The sequence below is a fragment of the Dermacentor albipictus genome, chromosome 10 (assembly GCF_038994185.2).
Source record: "Dermacentor albipictus isolate Rhodes 1998 colony chromosome 10, USDA_Dalb.pri_finalv2, whole genome shotgun sequence".
Taxonomy (NCBI): Eukaryota; Metazoa; Arthropoda; class Arachnida; order Ixodida; family Ixodidae; genus Dermacentor; species Dermacentor albipictus.
Window position 1 is genome coordinate 28056310 of NC_091830.1, and position 10060 is coordinate 28066369.

At 45.4% G+C, this 10060-nt stretch overlaps 1 long non-coding RNA gene across 1 annotated transcript; it reads right to left on the reverse strand.

Annotated features, from left to right (window-relative positions):
* On the reverse strand, positions 1–6470 carry LOC139050757 (uncharacterized). Its single transcript, XR_011509068.1, has 3 exons — positions 6365–6470; positions 4351–4667; positions 1–265 (listed from the first exon to the last, which is right to left on the reverse strand). It is a non-coding gene; the product is annotated as an uncharacterized lncRNA (long non-coding RNA).
* Between the last annotated feature and the right edge of the window lie 3590 nt (positions 6471–10060).

Genomic DNA, 10060 nt, shown 5'->3' on the forward strand with positions numbered 1-10060 from the left:
TCAGGTTCCACAAATATGCGTTTATTCTGCTCTGGGAATACACTGTTTCAAGCGTACACACATTTCCTTTCCTTGGCTGTACGTCTTGTAGAATCCGGGCACGCAGACGCATTCACCTTCATGGCACCGAATTTCGCAGCCACTTGGTCGAGGGTCAAGGCATGTTCGTGCGCAAGTTGATGAGCATATCTGGAAGCGAGAATTGCGTGGACAGCGTGGAAGACACCCGCTAACAGGAACGCAGGTCTCCTGCCGGAAGGGGTCTCTGGAAGCAGTAGTAATACATCCAAAATTATTACATCCGAAAGATGACAGCCGTATCTTTGCAAGACAATGAAGAGGTTTTATTTGAAGAAAAAAAGAGCATGAAAGAGACCCAGGTAGAAAATAGAGCTGGTGCTGACAAATTTCAGCTAGAAGAAAGCCGAAGAAAAAATTCCTAAGTGCACAGCCACTGGGCTGGACGAGGTTCCCTTTAGGCTGATAAATGAACTAGGACCAAAAAGTAAGGAAGCTCTGTTGAAAGCAGTGGAAGAAACTAAAATATAGATGATTACCATACAGTTGGCGACATAGTAGAATGAATTTAATTAATAAATAATTAATTATGTGGTTTTGCGTGCCAAAACCACTTTCTGATTATCTGATTATAAGGCACGCCGTAGTGAGGGACTCCGGAAATTGCGACCAACTGGGGTTCTTTAACGTGCACTTAAATTTAAGTACACGGGTGTTTTCGCATTTCACCCCCATCAAAATGCGGCCACCGTTGTCAGGATTCGATCCCGCGATCTCGTGCTGAGCAGCCCAACACCATACCCATGAGCAACCACGGCGGGTTGGAATGAATTTATCAAGGTAAGGGGGAGAAATATAAAAGTCACTCCTATAGACCGTTGACCCTTACATCGGTAATATACACACTAGCAATGCAGGAAATCAAGTTAAGGCTTCAAGCATGGCAGAGAGTAATGAAAATTTGGGAGAACTTCTGAGTGGCTTCAGAATAGGTAGGCGTTTAGATTATAACATATTTGTTCTTACACAGTCTATTGAAATTTCAAAAGTAGAGAGCAGACCGCTATATGTGGCCATTTTAGACATTACAGGAGCCTATGACAACGTAGATTGCAACATTTTGTGGGATATTCTGAAAGGGGAAGGCTTAGGCGACGATTGTCTGCAGCTTTTGAGAGCTATCTCTAGAAATTACCGTTTGCTTTGAATGGGAAGGGATGAGGAGCGAGGAGAAAGTTGACATCAACAAGAGTCTGAGGCAGGGGTGCCCTTTATCTCTACAGCTGCTTATGATGTACATGGTGAGGATGGAGAGGGCGCTAGAAGGAAGTAATATCGGGTTTATTCTCTCATACAAACAGGTGGGGAGAGTAGTAGAGCAGCAGCTTCCAGCTTTATTTTATGCGGACGACATTGTGTTCCTAGCAAACAAACAGTGACTTGCAACGTCTGGCTAATCTTTGTGGAGAGAAAGGGAACAATTTAGTTTTGAAATTTAGTTTTAGAAAAGCAGGTGTTATGGTATTCAATGGAAACAGTGAAGAGACAGTGGCGATACAGGGCCAGGAAATACCTCGGGTAACAGAATATAAATACCTTTGTATATGGATAAACGACAGAAATATACATATGGAAACAAAGGAAAAAACAATAACAGTGAAAGGGAAAAGAAATGCAGCCATAATGAAGCGCAGAACGATGGGGGTACAACAGGTACGAGGTACTCCGAGGTATGTGGAAAGCTGTAATGATTCAAGAACTTGCTTTTGGAAATGCGATTGTTTCCTTTAAATCAGGGATACAATGAGGATTCGATTGGAACCAAAGGTCGGTGGGATGGCTCGCATTGGGGACTCACGGGAAGACTACAAATGAAGGTGTGCAGGGTGATATGGGCTGGACTAGTTTTGAAGTGAGGGAAGGTCGCAGTAAAATTGAGTATGAAGAACGACTGAGGAATATGGAGAAAAGCAAATCGGCTGGGAGAGTGTTGAGGTATCTGTACAGGAAAAACATTATTGCACAGCGAACGAGAACAACTAGGAATATTGAAACAAGTATGCGCCCTGTAGGATGGGCAACTCAGCAATAAAGAACGTCAAGCGCAAAGTCAGAGAGCCTGAAATAATCTCATGGGTGGCGGCAATGGAAACGAGACCTGCCACGAGTAACTATTCAAGAGGAAGAAACGAAATCAGGTAGGAAACAATTTATGATAACTCAAAGGGAACTTCATTACTTTTCGAAGCGAGATCGGGGATGATGGCGTGGAACACGCACCTATAAAGCGAGATATAAGAAGGAAGAAGAAGCATGTGCTTGCTGCGGTAAAGCTAGGGAAGCTATGGAGCATGTTTTATTAGAATAAAACGTCTGCCCAGTGGTCGATTTAGGCACCACCGGCCTCCTTGAAGTCCTTGGGTTCAGCGAGAGCAGTAGAAACCCTACTAACCCCTACTGCGAACATGTCCGCAGTAGGGGTTAGTAAGAGGAGATTGGAGGATTGGTGGAAGAAAAGTAGGGAAACGACAAAAAACGGAGACATACAAAAGCACAGTTTGCAATAGGGGGTCACAAAATTTGGCTGTGGGAGTTCATAGTGTTGTCTTTTCTTTTTTTGTTTAACCTAGGTAGCACCTAGGTAGTATAATAGCAAGAGTTTGGTGGCGCTACCCACCGCCCCGTTCCATAGGGGACACTCGTAACATCCATCCATCAGTCCATCCATCCATCCATCAATCCATCCATCCATTAATCCATACCAATTACTTCATTAAGATTCATCAAAGTTTGTCGCAGGCGCATGTGGGCGCAAGAGGGTAATGTTGGTCCATGACACACGGGCTTGCGGACCCGATTCGTGTCCCACATTTACACTCTGAAATGTTCGTTGGGTCCGTGAGGGCTGGTAGCAGAGATGAGAGGAGGTGACATGAGAAAAGATTGACGAGGTTGTTGCAGTCGGGGTTAATAATTTAATATAAGGTGATGGTGGTTGTGATGAGCAAGGTGAGGTTCATCACGTGTCATAGCTCTAGAAGTTTCATTTCCAAGCAAAAAAATGCCTAGATCAACACACTGTTTATCCACGTAGTGAAGATCGCATGATGCTTGTAGCGATGACTAATTTATTAGCATCATCTACTGAGAACACATACAGAAGGTATACGAGCTCACTTTTAATTTATACTTTTCTACACCTTTGCAATTCTTTTGTATGTATTACGAGCATCAAACAGCGCTACCCCCCCCCCCTCCAAAAAAAAAATTGTGACCTGCCTGTTCATTTAACTTAGTTACAGGTTAACTTAACATTTAACTTAGCTACAGGTTAACTGTAGTAATCTACTTACAGACGGGCGCTGTAACAGGTTCGTATCTCTGAAGCAACTTGCTCCTCTTGGGCATGATTTGCTCATAAAAGTGAGTTCATTTTATGTCCGCATCAATTTGCAAGATGCAAGCAGGAAACCGTCTTTTGATGATATGAGGTAGTGTTTTGTGGCGCTGGGGTCCAATCTGGACAAAGAGTGGCGTGCTAGTATCTTCTAAAACTGTTGGCGTAATTGTAAAATTGACTGTACCTACAGGCTGTGACACGGTAATTAAGGGAATCAGTGTCATTGACACAATGCACAGGGCCATGAATAAGTTTCGCCTGGCTTAATACACAGAAAGGAATGAGTGTACCTAAAGAGATCAGGCTGATTTCTTGTGAAATCCGAAGCACGCATTAGTTGATTTGTTGAGCATACGCCATCAACAGAAACCAGTGTGAAGTATGGATACTCTCTAACCTCACCCAAGCACTCTTCCCACCTTTTGTTAAGGTACCATGAACACACGCTGCCTATATTCAATCACAATGCTGCCGCTTTTCCAGTAAAGAATGAGGCCGCTCTCTCCCGAACAAGAAATCACGTCCTTCAAGCCGAAGCAAATTTTAAAGGAAGCCTTCGATAAGAAATGTGACACAACTGAACAGGGATGAACACTACTACCATTCGTGATATTGCTATTCGCTGAAAGTTATTTCTAACGATGCTTTCTTAAGATGTACAGGCGCGATTTTACCAGAAGGGGTCCTCGGAAGCTTTGTGTAGGTGAACTGTGTTTGTTAAGCAGAGGACACTTACGGAAGCTAAGCAACACAAAAATGTGAAGAGTTTCCAGTTTCGATTTTTGTTCGCGAGCAGTATGCGAGATCAGTCACGAGTAAAAGCCACGAGACGTTCCTGTGACTTTTTTTTTTACTCCTGGGCCTCTTTGCGTTTATGAAAGCTGCAATGACTGCCACATATATATATACGGAAACGTGAAGGAAGTACTTACAATACGAATCCAGGGGGGCAGGCGCACCCAATCACGCATTGATTCGTGCAGATCGTGGGGACACGCTTCCCGCAGACCACAGGACAGGCGGACGAGCACTGGTTGAAGTCCATGTTATCCCTGTGCCAGCAAGCTGCCGCATCGCCTTTCATCGATGCATTGTTCCCAGGCGCTGCGTATGTAACCCGGTTTGCATAGGCACCAGCGCCGCTCATACAGCTTAGCGGGGAGCGTGAGCCAAGGCTTGCAGAAACGGTCCCTCTGAGGGGTGTAGCCTCTCACTGGCACCTCCAAATAGCTGCAGATATTTTGGCCATCTACAAAGGAACGAATCAAAATCGCATCCCTAACTGTGAGAGTTTCTATGAGCCCGATCATTTGCGGTGCACGAGGGCTAAAGTACAAGGCATCCAAAGCACGTATGACATTTTGTCAACAATTGTTTGGACACCTTTTATTTCGCACCATTGCTTCCTGTGCAAATGATGTCTTTGTCTCCATTTACGAGGATATTGTTTTATACATTGCGTACGTATACTTTGAAAATGAGCACTGGGACACGTTCAACATGTATTCTTGTGTCTCCTGCACAATGAGCCCGAAACTATTAAGACTTCTTTTATAAGCTGCAGCGATATAACTCTCTTTGACATTTGTTTGAGCCTGCTCCAAAAACGGCTTTGGTATAAATTTTCGCACTTTGCAATATTTACAACGAACTGGTACTGATGATCCGCCGCCACCCATGTTTATACTTACGTGCAGGCGAAATTCGTGGAAGGCCTGCATATTAGGCCAAAACGCCGAATCAGTTTGTTCTGCGGGTTACATTACACTCGCATTTTTATTCCGTTACAGTTTCTAGGGTATGATATGACCAACTTTATTTAGATCCTGAGGGATCAGTCTGGGACTGATGCTGGCCGTTCCCACGTCGGGACAGAGAGGCCGAGCCCCTCTGCCCTCACACGGGCCCTCTGGACAGTCCTGAGTTGGTCCGCCAGCACTTCACTGTGCAGCATCCGCTGCCACCACTGTCCACCTTGATAACCATCAGCGGCCGATGCCAAGCAGCGCCAAAGCATGTGTTCTATATCGAGTGAACCCCCACACTTACAATAGACTGAAACCCCGCAGTCTGGATTAATTTTATTCATGACGACCGGGTTAGGGTACGTTCGTGGCTGCAGAAGCATTAATGTAACCGCCTATATCATCAAGTTTATTTACCCAGACTGTAAATTGTTTTGTTAAAGCGTCTATCATGGGCGCCATCTTAACATTACCCAAGGGAAATTTTAACACAACCTCTGCGCCATATGCCAACGATGAGGCGTGATGAGGTGTTGTTGTTATGCGTTATTTGCTTTCTTAACGATAATACTGTTATCAGCTTGCAGGTAAATGTATGCTTCTTGCACCTGCTATTCTTCGCGGTAATGAACATCCTTAGGAAAATAGTTAAGAAACGGAGCGAAGTACTTCGTTCTTGGCTGATATTTTTTACGATAACAATTCAACATTTACTGACAGTATTACGCACCTGCTTGACACAGTAAGGACGATCGTGGTTCAAAGAACGGAAACGCACGATTAACCTCTGAAAGCGTCTTCCACTTCATGAAAGATATATATATATATATATATATATATATATATATATATATATATATATATATATATATATATATATATATATATATATATATATATATATCGGAAGTATTGTCGCACACCTGAATGCCTCGCGAAGCGACACGACGAATTTCGTTCAACTGAGAAGTGTTCTTTCTGAGAAATCCGTTGCGGTTTCCTACGTGCTCTGTTCGGGTGAATGACAACTTTTCCTTTCATATACGCGCTCTGTACACATACGTATCGCTTTTTAAGCAGCTTTCTTTTTAGAAAACTCGACCGTACTAGTACAACCTTGTGGCCAATGCCGCATGATGTCATTAGGCTCTATAACTCTACTGTAGCTACTATAAATACGTACGTTGCACATTTTACTTACTTGCAAGCTCGAAGCCAAGGGAAACGACGCCTATAACTAGAAGTCTCAGTCCTGTCTTCTGCATGCCTATTACAGTTTTAACCCTACTGGACGGATGTGCTAGGTGGCCCTTAGTGAAGCACTGCTGTGAAACGAGACATATTTATATCGTCAAAAGACCAGCATAAATAACAAATTTAAAGCTTGAGCCAGATAATAACACATAATATAGCAGCACGGGGACATTTCAGATTATTTCTCCTTGTTCACTACAATGGCCTACTATCGAAAACAATGGAGCCAGGATTTTTTTTTCCTTTTTGAACGAATCTAAAGAAAAGATCATCTACAGGTGTAGCACGGCGCCATGGATACAGCGCTAGAGCAATACGAACGACCTCAAGAATAGACGGTTCCAGTTCTTTTTTCTTCTTTTAATGCAGGCATAAGAATAAACTGGTGGTTGGAACTCATTTGTGTGTTGTCACTGAAGCATGCTTAGCACTTATCGCAGCGCAGGAGTTTGGTACCAGGGCAGACGTTGCAAGATCAGTCCAACTGATCTTGCATTCGGGGGCGTGGATTTAAACACAATGTCAAGCCTGGTGATTACGCTGTATCGCACGTGAGGGGAAGGGAAAGAGCGAATCGTTGCTTGTTTTCGGCAGCCGACTGCCCGTTTCTGCACTCCCAGATTTTGTGTGCAGCCGTTAATGAGCTTCGCCCAGCTTGCAAACGGTGCGTCACACGCGGCAAGCCACGTCACGATGGGGGCGTGACTTTCTACCGAGATCCACGCCCCATGAAGGCGAAAACGACATAGCGAGTGTGGAATTTGAGGAGCAATCTCTCGGAGTGCAAGCACTGAAAAATTATCAATCGAAATGAAAGTTGGCTTCAAACATGGTTGGCTTGACGTTTTAAGCATAAACACGTCTCATAATCGTGTTCGATAACTAATAGGTAGCGAAAGTTTTGTCCGCCTGAGCACATAAACCACCTGTGTATGCGCGTTTTTCTGTAGCTAACACAGCGTTTTCATCGAAATTACCGTTAGTTTAGCATTGAGTACCGGATGTACAGGTCTACTGGAAGGTCGAGCGCCGACAATTAGCGGAACACAAATGCGGCCTAATGCTAGGGCAACGCAGCAACTAACGAAGTACCAACTTAACCAGATTTAATGAGAAATGTGTGAACACTCCTTGTAACTTCTTAGCAATAAAAAAATTAACGTCTTGTGTGGAAGCTTTAAGCCCCCACTGTATTGGTTCGTTCTTTGTGGCAGTTTATCTCACTGTACTGGACTGGAGCAATTCATTCCGGTCCCAGAGAAGTGGTTCTTGAGGGAAGGAGAAAAGGCGAGCGCTATTTTTTGCAACCCATGCGGGAGCACGGTGCAGCGCCAGCAGGGTGGAGGGGATGGGGTTAAAAGAGAGAGAGGGTAGGAGGGAGAAAGGTAGAGGGTGGTAGAGATGGAAGCGAAGTAGTGGCCGATCAGGAAGCCCGAGGTGGTGGGATGGCCGTCAGGCCATCCGTCTTTGTAGAAATGTCCTATAGTCTCGCCGAGAGCCCCGACGAGTCGAGGTACTCGACGACACTTAGGACGGCTGGTAGCTGATTACGACTGGGGAAGAGGATATCTTCCTGTCGTGAACACGGGAGCCCACGGGACGCGCTTAGCGCGTAGCGGGTGTCTCCCACGTAGTGACCGACAGGGAGTACCTGGCGGCCATTTCGCGGGCTTGCTGGAAGGCCCATTGCTGGTCGGCCAGCTATGAGCTTCTGAGGGACTTCTCCTACTTGTCCGAGGCAGAGTCACGAAGAGCGTTGCTACACTCCCAGGTCACGTGTGCGAATGTCGCCGTGTCTCCCCTTGAGAAGCGAGTGTCGCCGTATCTCCGCATGGGGCGCGCGTGTCGGTTGGGTGTACGCATCGGGATAGGAAACGTGCAATTTCGCAGGGTTTTGGGTACATGTGCGTCTACAGTAAGCGTAGTATTAGCGCCTGCGGCCGGTTAACTTTGGGGAGTGGTGGTGGAAAGATGCGGCGTACATATAACTTCCTTTCGTATGTTTTTTTTTGTGTGTGTCAGCGCCCGTCCGTGGTGTGGCAATGGACCGATATTATGCCGCATCTCGCAGGAGGGAAGCGAAAAGCAGGAACACCGCCCGCAATTCCTAGGATATGAGATAAATTATAGCACAAAGCCATAGCAGGCACAACTCGCCAGCTCGGACCCGGAGGTGCAGTTGGCATTTCTGGATCAAGTCTGGCTGGCGGCTCAGACCAGTGGGGCCCTGGAAATAGGGCCCCACCCCTAACACTCCGCGCCCCCTCACCCCTCCTCCCCTTCTTTTTAAATAAAATTTTCTTCTCTTCTTCCTTCATATCGGAGCCAGAGTTGACTGCATCTTAGTTTTGCATTACTCTTTTGTCCGCTCGCTGTAATTCCTGTGCTATAAATCTATGCAGCACACTACATTTATTACATTGTTGTAATTGCTTTGTTCCCTCCTAGTGAAGTTTCTTCAGGACTACAGCGCGCAAACGCAAGCCAGCTACGGCGTCATCTATGTGGCAAGCTTTGCTGAAGTAAATAAAATAAAACGGTACAGAGACCAATCTTACCCTGTGACTGCACGCCTACAATGGCAATGCCCACGAGCAGGAGTGCGAACATTTCCTTGTACATTTTAGGAATATATTTCTGGCAGCCACGAGGATCAGCAGTCTCGATTTTCTGCGCCGCAAGTTGTGCAAAGCTGCAGTCTATATTTGCATCCATTGAACAAAGAATGGTCTCTCTAGCGCGGCAATGGCTTCCATTTGCGCACGCCGCAAGTTTCTTTTTCGCGGTATGCACACATTATTCGTCAGACAATGCCGGTACAGGCCGGCTAACGCAGCCGGGCCCACAGCGATTCTCTTGGCTCATGCTCGGTTGGTCAGGGCATCTCGTTGTTCTTCACCAAGCCAAAATATCAGTGGGAAATTTCACGCGCACTGAAGAAAAGCAACGTTAAAGCTGTGACGATCTTTGTCGATCTTTGACGATATTTGTCACGAAAAGATTTGAACGAGAGGTTGTCCAACTGCCTAAGAGGAGTTTAAAATATGACAGGGAAGAGATTGTTAAAACAGCGGACGTACGAATTTTTAATTACGAGCACCACTTGTTCGTTTCACGCAAAGCATGCACGTGATCGTTTGTTTGTTTGGTGGTGTGTGTGCGTGCGTGCATGCGTGTGTGTTACCCTCGTGTGCACACCCTACTATTTATGTAGACCACTAGTGCAAGTTTTCGCTGTGCCCAGTCTTGCAGTACCTACAGTTCTCTCAGAAATTCACGGCGCGATTGTGAAACAACCGGAAATGTGAACATAATGCCTTTCCCACACGGACTTCGAGTTAGCGAGATAAAGAGTGTGTTGTCTTCATTTAAAGCGGGAATTGTAACAGTGCGGCGTGATATTTCTGTAAGGAAAGGATACTTTTGACTCAAAGGCACGTTTTTTTTTCATTATAAAGAAATTACTTTTCATTACCACAGCAGAGCTCAGGTGCTCTCCTGTGGCCTCCGTTTGCCAGTTACATCTGCTCTCCTGTAGGAGTGCTTGTAAAAAATCCAATCTATCCTAGCGACAAAAAAAAAAAAGCGAAGCGCGTCTTATGCGACGCCAATCAGAACTTTGCCTCTTCTGACAGAGATCACC